General features: G+C 48.6%; 1 non-coding gene across 1 annotated transcript; it reads right to left on the bottom strand.

The window, feature by feature from the left end:
* Positions 1–1,152: 1,152 nt before the first annotated feature.
* On the bottom strand, positions 1,153–1,337 carry LOC138643750 (U2 spliceosomal RNA). The gene has a single exon (XR_011314268.1). It is a non-coding gene; the product is annotated as a U2 spliceosomal RNA (small nuclear RNA).
* Positions 1,338–13,769: the final 12,432 nt, after the last annotated feature.

Here is a 13,769-nt window from a genome sequence, read left to right on the forward strand (position 1 = left end):
CGATCGGTCGCACTCCCCCCGTGAGCGCGGCCGATCGCGCTGGAAGTACTATTCCATCCTTGGGAATTAGGGCCCACCCCACATGGACGGAATAGTACGTCCAATGGCAGAAAGGGGTTAATCTGCATAACCCCACCTATTGTAACCCTCCCCCCTCTTTGTTCCAATGTGCACTAGTGAGTGCCAGGGGAGGGCGAGAGGGCAATTCAAAAAACAAACAAGCGAGCAGCTGTCTTCCCTTAGCTCTCCTGATGCCGGGTATAGACCCTACTGCCTACCTATTACCATGCTGCCCGCCGCTGTTCCAGCAGCAGACTGAAGAGGACTGCCACCGCACTGCTTTTTATAGGCCAAGGGCCCATTGTGACACGTGAGGGTTCCCGCCCGTTGTGACACATGAGGGTTCCGGACCATGGCCAAGGGCCCCATTGTGACACGTGAGGGTTCCGGACCATGGCCAAGGGCCCATTGTGACACGTGAGGGTTCCCGCCCGTTGTGACACGTGAGGGTTCCGGACCATGGTCAAGGGCCCATTGTGACACGTGAGGGTTCCGCGCGCAGATTCTATCTAATGCAGGCACCGCACCTGGTTGCTAGAAAGAATTAGAATACTCACAGAGGTGGAGATAGGCAGCGTATTCAAGATCAGCACAGATACAATTTTTCCTTTTTTTTTTTTTTTTAAATACATATACACCAAATTTAAAAGTCAGTGGTCCACAAGAGGGAGACAATGTTTTACAAAAGAAATCATGCTGTCACAAACGTGGTACGTATGGCAGAACTACTTCTGGGTTACTTAAATTAAAACACTAAATACTGATAGCAAGGGGCCTAACTTTGCAGACGATACATTTGCAACACTGTAACAAAGGCCAAATACATGTCCACATCTTCACACACCGGTTGCAACCAGTAAAGAGAGATTGATTGATTGATAGATTTCATATTGAACGCAATACAATGCTTGACATGCATAGGTGCAAACAATGCAATGCGCCCAAAATGTTGCAATTGGTCAAGTTAAATCTAGCAAAATGCATTTGGCATCTGAAATGTGCAACTTTCACCCTGAAAAGAATTCACATAATGGGTTAAAACACAACGTGTGCTGATTTAAATTCAATCTGTATTTGGAAGCCGTAACAGAGAAGGAGTGCACTGTTCCCGGAGAAGATACCGCAATAACGGGTCAATGCCTGGAGTGGACAGAGCAGGCTCTTTTTCCATCTCCTAAATCCATTTACTATATGGTCTCCAATTAGGAGACGTATCAGATATTAAACTGATGAGTAAATATTCACAAACAATTGCTCAATGTACTATGTGAGGCAGTGACCGGTGTCATATGCGAGGGTCGCTATGTGTCCCCCAGGATGTGCTTGGAAGCATATTAGATCCGCTGGAGTGCCCAGGGATCACAGCAGGTTGCCTGTGAGACACAGGGAAGAATAAAAGTAAGTGTGAACTGGGTCAAGTTATTTGTCCCAGAATTTATTCAGGAAAACCTGGTATGGGCTTTTATTTTGAAACGGACTGCAGGATGGTAGTGGGGCCGGTCCGTTTCCTCCAGCCCAGATCTTATAGTGGCCCATGGCCATAGAATCTGGAGGATAGAAAAAAAACCCCAGCAAGAGAGTTTGGGTGTGTCAGTCTGGTCTGGGAGTCAGACCTAGGAGGAGGCTTGTGCAGAGCTCCTTCCATGTGGAGAAACACGGGCCAGGCAGAGCCTGAAAAGCCAGACACCCCAGCGTACACGGGGGGGGGTGTAATACGCTCACGGCAGCGGACTGTGGACTGTTGTTATTTTTTCCCGGCTGCATACCGAAGGACTTATTTGCTTTCTTTCCCTGTTTGTGAGTATGCTGTGTAATAAACAAGACTTTGTTTGAACTTTATATGGGTCACTGCCTATTCACTGCACAGCAAGGACATCGCTACATCACAATTGGTTGGAGAATGCGGAGCAGTGTGAATTAAGGCATACCCCAACGCCATTTGCATGTCTGTTATTAAGCCTGCTACATTGCAACTCAGGCCTACAGACAAAATGGAGGAGATCCTGAGGCAGCTAGTCCTCACACAGCAACAACAGCAACAAACTAATAATCTGTTGCTGCAGCAAATTACAGCCCTGCGAGAGGCACCTCCAGCACCGACCCCGGAACGTCGCGATGCCCGTGACAAGGTCCGCTCCGCTTTGAGGAAATTGAGTCCGGAAGATGACGTGGAAGCCTTCCTCACCGTCTACGAGCGCAACGGGAGAATCTGCCAGCAGCACAGTGGGCTGAAGTTGTGGCTCCGTTCTTGAGGGGTGATGCGCTAAAGGCCAACTTTGACCTCAGTCGGGAGGATGCCCAGGACTATTCCAAGTTAAAAGGTGAGATCCTTGCCCGACTGGGGGTTAATACTTATGTGAGAGCTCAACGGGTGTTTTCTTGGACTTTTGTGGAAGCCCAGCCTGCCCGGTCTCAGATTTTTGACTTATTGCAGCTTGTGAAACGGTGGCTCCAACCTGAGACTTTATCCACAAGTCAGATAGTGGAGAGGGTGGTGGTCGACCGACTGGTGAGGGCTCTGCCAGCGGCCATTCAGCATTGGGTGGGTCAAGGGGACCCGGGTACCCTAGACCAGGTTGTAGGCCTGATAGAGCGATATAAGGCCACCCAGGAATTTATACGGGACACTGCTCCGCTTCGGCTGTCACGTAAGGCTCCGCCAGCTCAGGAGTCTGAGAAAAGTCCACGGCCCTCCACTGGGACAAGACCGGACCGAGTCCGTGCTGAGGGGTTGTCTCGGAAAGAGAGTGACCACAGACCTGTGTCCCCTAAACTGGCTCCAAGGTTACCTCGTGCCACAGTCGTTACGTGTTGGCGGTGCCAAGAACCTGGACATGTGGTTGCTAATTGTCCCCTAACAACAGAACCCATGGACTGCGGGTATACCCGCCGCGTGTCTATGTATGCCCAGCCAGTCTGCATTGCCACTACAGACCCTGCCGGTACCGAACCTCAGCTGTGCAGAGTGCTCGTTAACGGGTACCAGACAGATGCTCTCTTGGACTCGGGGAGCCTGGTGACCCTGGTACACGGGTCCCTGGTTGCTGGGGACAGTCCTAATGGACGAAAGGTGGGGGTAGTGTGCATATATGGGGACCTCCGAGAGTACCCGACTGCAGAGGTCACGTTCTCCACCCCATGTGGAGAGATAAAACATGTGGTGGGAGTGGTAAAAACTCTTCCATATGGGACTGTGATGGGTAGAGACTTACCATTGTTCTGGTCCCTCTGGGAGACCAGAGTTAGACCAGGGTAAAAAGCATTCCGGGTGCAGAACCCGAAGATCCCGAGTCAGGGACACCTGCCGTAGGGGTCGCCACGATAGGGACAGTGTGTAATCCCGATAGGTTTCCCCTAGAGGTATTGGCAGGGGAAGTGGAAGAGAATCCACCAATTCATGAGCTGGAGGTGTCACCTGGTAAGTTTGGGACTGCCCAGCTCTAGGATCCCACTCTGACCCGGGCAAGGGAAAGAGTAATCGAGGTAAATGGGGTGGCACAACAACCTGGTGCAGAAAAGGAATTTCCCCGGATGGCGGTCATCCAGGATTTACTGTACAGGGTTGATAAAATCCGGGATGAGGTGGTGGAACAACTGGTAGTGCCCCAACCCTATCGTCGGGCGGTGCTCGACATGGCTCACACTCACATGTTGGGGGGGGCACTTGGGGGCCAAAAAGACGTTAGAGCGCATATTACAGAGGTTCTTTTGGCCTGGTGTCTACGCTGAGGTTACAAAGTACTGTGACACATGTCCTGAGTGTCAACTAACCTCACCCACCACGAACTACCGGAGTCCGTTAGTACCTCTGCCCATCATAGAAGTACCCTTTGAGCGGATAGCGATGGATCTGGTGGGACCAATAGTAAAATCCGCCCGGGGCCATCAGCACATATTAGTAGTCGTAGACTACGCCACCAGGTATCCAGAGGCAATACCGCTCCGGCACACTTCGGCTAAACTAATAGCCCGTGAACTGTTTGCCATGTTTTGTCGTCTTGGGCTCCCCAAGGAGATCCTTACAGATCAAGGAACCCCTTTTATGTCTAAAGTGAATAGGGAGCTATGTAAATTGCTCCAAATTAAACAGTTGCGTACGTCAGTGTACCATCCACAAACCGATGGGTTGGTCGAGAGGTTTAATAAGACCCTCAAGGCCATGCTCAAAAAGGTGGTCGCCAAGGATGGGAAGGATTGGGATATGTTGTTGCCATATTTAATGTTCGCCATACGCGAGGTACCGCAGGCGTCCACGGGGTTCTCCCCATTTGAGCTATTGTATGGCAGGCACCCGAGGGGGCTGCTGGATGTAGCCAAAGAGACATGGGAACAGGAGCCCACTCCACATAAGAGTGTTATCGAGTATGTGGCAATTATGCAGGATCTGATTGCAGTCGTGCAACCCATCGTAAAGGAGCATCTGTTGGATGCCCAGGCCGCTCAGAGCCGTACCTATAATAAAAGGGCCACGGTCAGGTCCTTTAAAGAAGGAGACCGGGTGTTGGTACTAGTGCCCACCCCAGAGAGTAAACTCATGGCCAAGTGGCAAGGGCCGTATGAGATATGGGGAAAGGTGGGGGAAGTGAATTACAAAGTGTACCAACCCGGGAGAAGAAAACCCGAGCAGTTGTACCATGTAAACTTGCTAAAGGCCTGGAAGGACCGAGAATGTTTGGTCACAGATGCAACTACGGTCATACAATCGGAGGTCCCTCTGGCCCTGGCCAAGGACACAGCCAGGTGTGAGGTAAAGGTCAATGATGCCCTCACAAAACAGCAGCGGCGGGAGGCTCGAGCTTTGGTACAGCAGAATATGGATGTATTCTCAGAGCTGCCGGGGCGAACCTCAGTGATTCAGCATGACATTGTCACTGAGCCCCGGGTAAAGGTGCGGATGAAACCGTACCGAGTGCCAGAAGCCCGAAGGCAAGCCATCGCGGCCGAGGTAAAGCAAATGCTTCAGTTGGGAGTCATTGAGGAGTCCCGAAATGAGTGGGCTAGCCCCTTTGTACTTATACCAAAACCTGATGGGTCATTACGCTTCTGTAATGACTTTAGGAAGTTAAATGAAGTGTCAAAATTTGACCTGTATCCCATGCCACGGGTGGACGAGCTAATTGAGAGACTGGGGAAGGCCCAGTACTTCACCACGCTGGATCTCACGAAAGGTTACTGGCAGGTTCCTTTAACAGAGTCAGCGAAGGAAAAGACTGCTTTTATAACCCCAGAGGGTCTCTTTCAATACATTGTCTTACCTTTTGGGTTACATGGGGCTCCGGCCACATTCCAGAGGCTGATGGACATTGTGTTAGCACCACATAGAGATTACGCATTGGCCTATTTGGATGACATAGTCATCTTTAGTACCGACTGGGATACCCATCTGTCCCAGGTACAAGCAGTGCTAGAGTCTCTTAGAGCCGCAGGGTTAACAGCAAACCCAAAGAAATGTGCGATAGGTCTCACGGAAGCCCGGTACTTGGGATACGTGATCGGCCGGGGGGTTATCAAACCTCAAGTGAACAAAATTGAGGCCATTCAAAACTGGCCCAAGCCCTTAAGTTCCAAACAAGTGAGGGCATTCCTTGGCATCATTGGGTATTACCGTCGGTTTATACCCAATTTTGCTGGTAAATCGGCTTCCCTAACGGACCTGTTAAAAGGGAAGAAAACGGTGATGGTCAAGTGGAATCCTCAAGCAGAGGAAGCGTTCCAGTCCCTGAAGTCGGCGTTGTGTGGACAGCCGGTCCTCATCAGCCCCGACTTCAAGAAAACCTTTATTGTGCAAACCGATGCCTCAGAGGTAGGCTTAGGAGCGGTGCTGTCGCAAGAGGTGAACGGGGATGAGCATCCAGTCACCTATTTAAGCAGGAAACTGACCCCGGCAGAGAAAAATTATAGCGTAGTGGAGAAGGAGTGCTTGGCGATCAAATGGGCCTTGGAGTCCCTACACTACTATTTGCTCGGGCGTCAGTTTCGGTTGGTAACAGACCATTCACCCCTTGTCTGGATGAGAAATGCAAAGGAAAGGAATGCCCGAGTCACCAGATGGTTCTTGTCACTACAAAATTTCAGCTTCTCTGTGGAACATCGAGCTGGGAAATCACAGGGAAATGCAGATGCCCTGTCACGGGCACCATGTATGCTGACAAATGTTCAACCCCACAAGTCTGAACAGAGGGGGGGGTATGTGAGGCAGTGACCGGTGTCATATGCGAGGGTCGCTATGTGTCCCCCAGGATGTGCTTGGAAGCATATTAGATCCGCTGGAGTGCCCTGTGCTCACAGCAGGTTGCCTGTGAGACACAGGGAAGAATAAAAGTAAGTGTGAACTGGGTCAAGTTATTTGTCCCAGAATTTATTCAGGAAAACCTGGTATGGGCTTTTATTTTGAAACGGACTGCAGGATGGTAGTGGGGCCGGTCCGTTTCCTCCAGCCTAGATCTTATAGTGGCCCATGGCCATAGAATCTGGAGGATAGAAAAAAAACCCCAGCAAGAGAGTTTGGGTGTGTCAGTCTGGTCTGGGAGTCAGACCTAGGAGGAGGCTTGTGCAGAGCTCCTTCCGTGTGGAGAAACACGGGCCAGGCAGAGCCTGAAAAGCCAGACACCCCAGCGTACACGGGGGGGGGGGGGGGGGGGGGGGGTGTAATACGCTCACGGCAGCGGACTGTGGACTGTTGTTATTTTTTCCCGGCTGCATACCGAAGGACTTATTTGCTTTCTTTCCCTGTTTGTGAGTATGCTGTGTAATAAACAAGACTTTGTTTGAACTTTATATGGGTCACTGCCTATTCACTGCACAGCAAGGACATCGCTACATCACAACTAATACACAAATTCCTCCCATACGAAGGGTATATGTACCAACCAACACAATATCCCTCACATTTAGTGTGATCTGTGAAATAAAATGATCTCCACTATGGTACTCATGTAAAAATAACAATTTTATTTAGACTCAATGATATAAAATATGTAAAAATATGAGTTACTACATGCAAAGAAGGTGCAAATCCCCAAAAAGAGACTATACTGCCATAGGTAGTCTCATAAAACCAGGCTAGACATTTGCAAACATGTTCACAAATTAACCACAAATAAAGAAGCCTGTATATATATGGAAGAAAGTGTAATATAAGTATAAGATTTTGGCCTAAAAATCTATGTGGTGTTAAATATAGTGATCCTAATGTCTCTTAGTAGGAAAAGCATATAGCCATACTGCTCTAATAAGCAATAAACTCCAAATATATGCAGCATACATATAGTGGATAGTATATAAGTAGGGTATAATACCTTGCTGTCAGCCGTGTGAGAGTACCTCGGCGTCCCTCTGCTCGAATACCCCGAAACAGCTGTCTGTGGATGGATACCATGTTTTGGCATTGGTGGTTTTCCTTTTTGGATGCTGCCCTTTCCGTGGTTGTTCCTTCCCGGTGAAAGACCTGGCTATTTATTGCTTGCATTGAGAAACACGTGATGGTGTCTCCGCGGCTTTTCTATATGCATTTGCATATTTCCCATAAGGGATGGAGCAGTGTTCTGGATCACTGCGTTGAGAAACACGTGATGGTGTCTCCGCGGTGTTTGATGTTTTGATCTCCCCGAGGTCATTCATCCTTATGTTTATAGTCCTTTTACTAGGCACTGCTCCTAATAGCCAGTTTCCTACTCCACACTGATGAGGGGCAAATACCCTGAAACAGCTGTCTGTGGATGGATACCATGTTTTGACATAGGTGGTTTTCCTTTTTGGATGCTGCCCTTCCCGTGGTTGTTCCTTCCCGGTGAAATACCAGGCTTTTTATTGCTTGCGTTGAGAAACACGTGATGGTGTCTCGGCGGCTTTTCTATATGCATCTGGCACTATGAGCCAGGAGGGGTCACGGACTGCTCCCGGCACATTAACCCCCAGAACACTGTGATCAAACGTGATCGCAGCGTTCTGGTGGCATAGGGAAGCATTGCGCAGGGAGGGGGCTCCCTGCGTGCTTCTCTGAGACCCTCGGAACAACGTGATGTGATCATGTTATTCCCATTAGGGTTAGGTTTGGAGCTAAAGCTAGGGTTAGGGTTGGGGCTGAAGTTAGGGTTAGAGTGGGGGCTAGAGTTGGGGTTAGGATTACATTTACGGTTGGATTAGGGGTGTGTCAGGTTTAGGGGATGTGGTTAGGGTTATGGATAGCATTGTGATTAGGGTTAGGGGTGTGTTGGGGTTGGGATTAAGGGTGTGTTCGGGTTATGATTAGGGTTAGGGGTGTGTTGGGGTTAGGGGTGTGGTTAGGGTTGGGATTAGAGTTAAGGGTGTGTTGGGGTTAGGGTTGGAGTTAGAATTGGAGGTTTCCACTGTTTAGGCACATCAGGGGCTCTGCAAACACAATGTGACGCCCACAGACCATTCCTGCATTCCAAAACGCCACTTCTTCCCTTCCGAGCCCCGACGTGCGCCCAAACAGTGGTTTACCCCCACACATAAGCTATCAGCGTACTAAGGACAAATTGGACAACAACTTTTGTGGTCCAGTTTCTCCTGTTACCCTTGGGAAAATAAAAATTTGGGGGCTAAAAATCATTTTTGTGGGAAAAAAATGATTTTTTTTATTTTCATGGCTTTGCGTTATAAACGTTAGTGAAACACTTGGGGGTTCAAAGTTCTCATAACACATCTAGATAAGTTCCTTTGGGGTTTAGTGTCCAATATGGGGTCACTTGTGGGGGCTTTATACTGCTTAGGTATATCAGGGGCTCTGCAAATGCAACGTGACGCCCGCAGACCATTCCATCAAAGTCTGCATTCCAAAACGGCACTTCTTCCCTTCCGAGCCCCGACGTGTGCCCAAACAGTAGTTTCTCCCACATATGGGGCATCAGCGTACTCACCACAAATTGGACAACAACTTTTGGGGTCCAATTTCTCCTGTTACCCTTGGGAAAATACAAAACTGGGGGCTAAAAAATCATTTTTGTGGAAAAAAAGAGATTTTTTATTTTCACGGCTCTGCGTTATAAACTTTAGTGATACCGTTAATCATAAAGCACATCAATAAATTGTGGCCAAGAGCAAAAAAATGAAGCTCTCTCAGAGTCAGTGCCCAGAATCACTGGGATAACAGGACAACTCCAATATATATGAAGCAAAACATAGAAACGGAGTATAAAAATCCCACAAAGCATAATCACCGTTAGAAAAAACTTTATTTAACCCCTTCCCAACCTTTGACGCCACGTAGGCGTCATGAAAGTCGGTGCCAATCCGACCCATGACGCCTATGCGGCGTCATGGAAAGATCGCGTCCCTGCAGACCGGGTGAAAGGGTTAACTCCCATTTCACCCGATCTGCAGGGACAGGGGGAGTGGTAGTTTAGCCCAGGGGGGGTGGCTTCACCCCCTCGTGGCTACGATCGCTCTGATTGGCTGTTGAAAGTGAAACTGCCAATCAGAGCGATTTGTAATATTTCACCCATTATAACGGGTGAAATATTACAATCCAGCCATGGCCGATGCTGCAATATCATCGGCCATGGCTGGAAATGCTAGTGTGCCCCCACCCCACCCCTCCGATCGCCCCCCCACCCCCCCGATCTGGCCGGTACACTGCTCCGGCTCCCCTCCGTCCAGTGCTCCGCTCCCCCCCGTGCTCGTGTCCGCTCCCCCCGTGCTCCAATCACCCCCCCGTGCTCCAATCACCCCCCCTGCACTCCGATCCACCCCCCCCGTGCTCCGTTCCACCCCCCGTGCTCCATTCCAGCCCCCCCGTGCTCCGTTCCACGCCCCCGCGCTCCGTTCCACCCCTCCCGCGCTCCGATTCCCCCCCCCGTGCTCCGATCCCCCCCCCCGTTTTCCCCCCCCACCCTATCATACTTACCGATCCAGCCGTGGTCCCGTCCGTCTTCTCCCGGGTGCCGCCATCTTCCAAAATGGCGGGCGCATGCGCAGTGCGCCCGCCGAATCTGCCGGCCGGCAGATTCGTTCCAAAGTGCATTTTGATCACTGAGATATAATCTATCTCAGTGATCAAAATAAAAAAAATAATAAATGACCCCCCCCCTTTGTCACCCCCATAGGTAGGGACAATAAAAAAATAAAGAAATTTTTTTTTTTCCACTAATGTTAGAATAGGGTTAGGGTTAGGGGTAGGGTTAGGGTTAGAGGTAGGGTTAGGGGTAGGGCTAGGGTTAGGGTTAGGGGTAGGGTTAGGGCTAGGGTTAGGGCTAGGGTTAGGGCTAGGGTTAGGGTTAGGGTTAGGAATGTGCACACGTATTCTGGTCCTCTGCGGATTTTTCCGCTGCGGATTTGATAAATCCGCAGTGCTAAACCGCTGCGGATTTATGGCGGATTTACCGCGTTTTTTTCTGCGCATTTCACTGCGGTTTTACAATTGCGATTTTCTATTGGAGCAGTTGTAAAACCGCTGCGGAATCCGCACAAAGAAGTGACATGCTGCGGAATGTAAACAGCTGCGTTTCCGTGCAGTTTTTCCGCAGCATGTGTACAGCGATTTTTGTTTCCCATAGGTTTACATTGAACTGTACACTCATGGGAAACTGCTGCGGATCCGCAGCGTTTTCCGCAGCGTGTGCACATACCTTTAGAATTAGGCTATGTGCACACGGTGCTGATTTGGCTGCGGATTCGCAGCAGTGTTCCATCAGGTTTACAGTACCATGTAAACATATGAAAAACCAAATCCGCTGTGCCCATGGTGCGGAAAATACCGCGCGGGAACGCTGCGTTGTATTTTCCGCAGCATGTCAATTCTTTGTGCGGATTCCGCGGCGTTTTACACCTGTTCCTCAATAGGAATCCGCAGGTGAAATCCGCACAAAAAACACTGGAAATCCGCGGAAAATCCGCAGGTAAAACACAGTGCCTTTTACCCGCAGATTTTTCAAAAATGGTGCGGAAATATCTCACACGAATCCGCAACGTGGGCACATAGCCTTAGGGTTAGGGTTAGGGTTAGGGTTGGAATTAGGGTTGTGGTTAGGGTTAGGGGTGTGTTGGGGTTAGTGTTGTGGTTAGGGGTGTGTTGGGGTTAGGGTTGTGATTAGGATTATGGCTACAGTTGGGATTAGGGTTAGGGGTGTGTTGGGGTTAGTGTTGGAGTTAGAATTGAGGGGTTACCACTGTTTAGGCACATCAGGGGTCTCCAAACGCAACATGGCGCCACCATTGATTCCAGCCAATCTCGTATTCAAAAAGTCAAATGGTGCTCCCTCACTTCCGAGCCCTGACGTGTGCCCAAACAGTGGTTTACCCCCACATATGGGGTACCAGCATACTCAGGACAAACTGCGCAACAATTACTGGGGTCCAATTTCTCCTGTTACCCTTGTGAATCTAAAAAAATGCTTGCTAAAACATAATTTTTGAGGAAAGAAAAATGATTTTTTATTTTCACGGCTCTGCGTTGTAAACGTCTGTGAAGCACTTGGGGGTTCAAAGTGCTCACCACATATCTAGATAAGTTCCTTGGGGGGTCTAGTTTCTAAAATGGGGTCACTTGTGGGGGGTTTCTACTGTTTAGGCACACCAGGGGCTCTGCAAACGCAACGTGACACCCGCAGACCATTCCATCAAAGTCTGCATTTCAAAAGTCACTACTTCCCTTCTGAACCCCGACGTGTGCCCAAACAGTGGTTTACCCCCACATATGGGGTATCAGCGTACTCAGGAGAAACTGGACAACAACTTTTGGGGTCCAATTTCTCCTGTAACCCTTGGGAAAATAAAAAATTCTGGGCTAAATAATTATTTTTGAGGAAAGAAAACGTATTTATTATTTTCACGGCTCTGCATTATAAACTTCTATGAAGCACTTGGGGGTTCAAAGTGCTCACCACACATCTAGATAAGTTCCTTTCAGGGTCTAGTTTCCAAAATGGGGTCACTTGTGGGGGGTTTCTACTGTTTAGGCACATCAGGGGCTCTGCAAACGCAACGTGACGCCCGCAGAGCATTCCATCAAAGTCTGCATTTCAAAACGTCACTACTTCAATTCCAAGCCCCGGCATGTGCCCAAACAGTAGTTTACCCCCACATATGGGGTATCACCGTACTCAGGAGAAACTGGATAACAAATATTGGGGTCAAATTTCTCCTGTTATCCTTGGGAAAATTAAAAAATTCTGGGCTAAATAATTATTTTTGAGGAAAGAAAACGTATTTATTATTTTCACGGCTCTGCATTATAAACTTCTATGAAGCACTTGGGGGTTCAAAGTGCTCACCACACATCTAGATAAGTTCCTTTGGGGGTCTAGTTTCCAAAATGGGGTCACTTGTGGGGGGTTTCTACTGTTAAGCCACATCAGGGGCTCTGCAAACGCAACGTGACGCCCACAGAGCATTCCATCAAAGTCTGCATTTCAAAACGTCACTACTTCACTTCCGAGCCCCGGCATGTGCCCAAACAGTGATTTACCCCCACATATGGGGTATCAGCGTACTCAGGAGAAACTGGACAACAACTTTTGGGGTCAAATTTCTCCTGTTACCCTTGGGAAAATAAAAAATTGCAGGCTAAAAGATCATTTTTGAGAAAATATTTTTTTTTTTTATTTTCATGGCTCTGCGTTATAAACTTCTGTGAAGCACTTGGGGGTTCAAAGTCCTCACTACACATCTAGATTAGTTCCTTTGGGGGTCTAGTTTCTAAAATGGTGTCATTTCTGGGGGATCTCCAATGTTTAGGCACACAGGGGCTCTCCAAACGTGACATGGTGTCCGCTAATGATTGGAGCTAATTTTCCATTTAAAAAGCCAAATGGCGTGCCATCCCTTCCGAGCCCTGCCGTGCGCCCAAACAGTGGTTTACCCCCACATATGGGGTATCAGCGTACTCAGGACAAACTGGACAACAATATTTGGGGTCCAATTTCTCCTATTATCCTTGGCAAAATAGGAAATTCCAGGCTAAAAAATCATTTTTGAGGAAAGAAAAATTATTATTTATTTTCATGGCTCTGCGTTATAAACTTCTGTGAAGCACCTGGGGGTTTAAAGTGCTCAATATGCATCTAGATAAGTTCCCTGGGGGGTCTAGTTTCCAAAATGGGGTCACTTGTGCGGGAGCTCCAATGTTTAGGCACACAGGGGCTCTCCAAACGCGACATGGTGTCCGCTAACAATTGGAGCTAATTTTCCATTCAAAAAGTCAAATGGCGCGCCTTCTCTTCCGAGCCCTGCCGAGTGCCCAAACAGTGGTTTACCCCCACATATGAGGTATCGGCGTACTCGGGAGAAATTGCCCAACAAATTTTATGATCCATTTTATCCTACTGCCCATGTGAAAATGAAAAAATTGAGGCGAAAAGAATTTTTTTGTGAAAAAAAATTACTTTTTCATTTTTACAGATCAATTTGTGAAGCACCTGAGGGTTTAAAGTGCTCACTAGGCATCTAAATTAGTTCCTTGGGGGGTCTAGTTTCCAAAATGGGGTCACTTGTGGGGGAGCGCCAATGTTTAGGCACACAGGAGCTATCCAAACGCGACATGGTGTCCGCTAACGATGGAAATAATTTTTCATTCAAAAAGTCAAATGGCGCTCCTTCCCTTCCGAGCCTTACCATGTGCCCAAACAGTGGTTTACCTCCACATGTGAGGTATTGGTGTACTCAGGAGAAATTGCCCAACACATTTTAGGATCCATTTTATCCTGTTGCCCATGTGAAAATGAAAAAATTGAGGCTAAAAGAATTTTTTT

Source organism: Ranitomeya imitator, chromosome 6, assembly GCF_032444005.1.
Source record: "Ranitomeya imitator isolate aRanImi1 chromosome 6, aRanImi1.pri, whole genome shotgun sequence".
Classification (NCBI taxonomy): domain Eukaryota; kingdom Metazoa; phylum Chordata; class Amphibia; order Anura; family Dendrobatidae; genus Ranitomeya; species Ranitomeya imitator.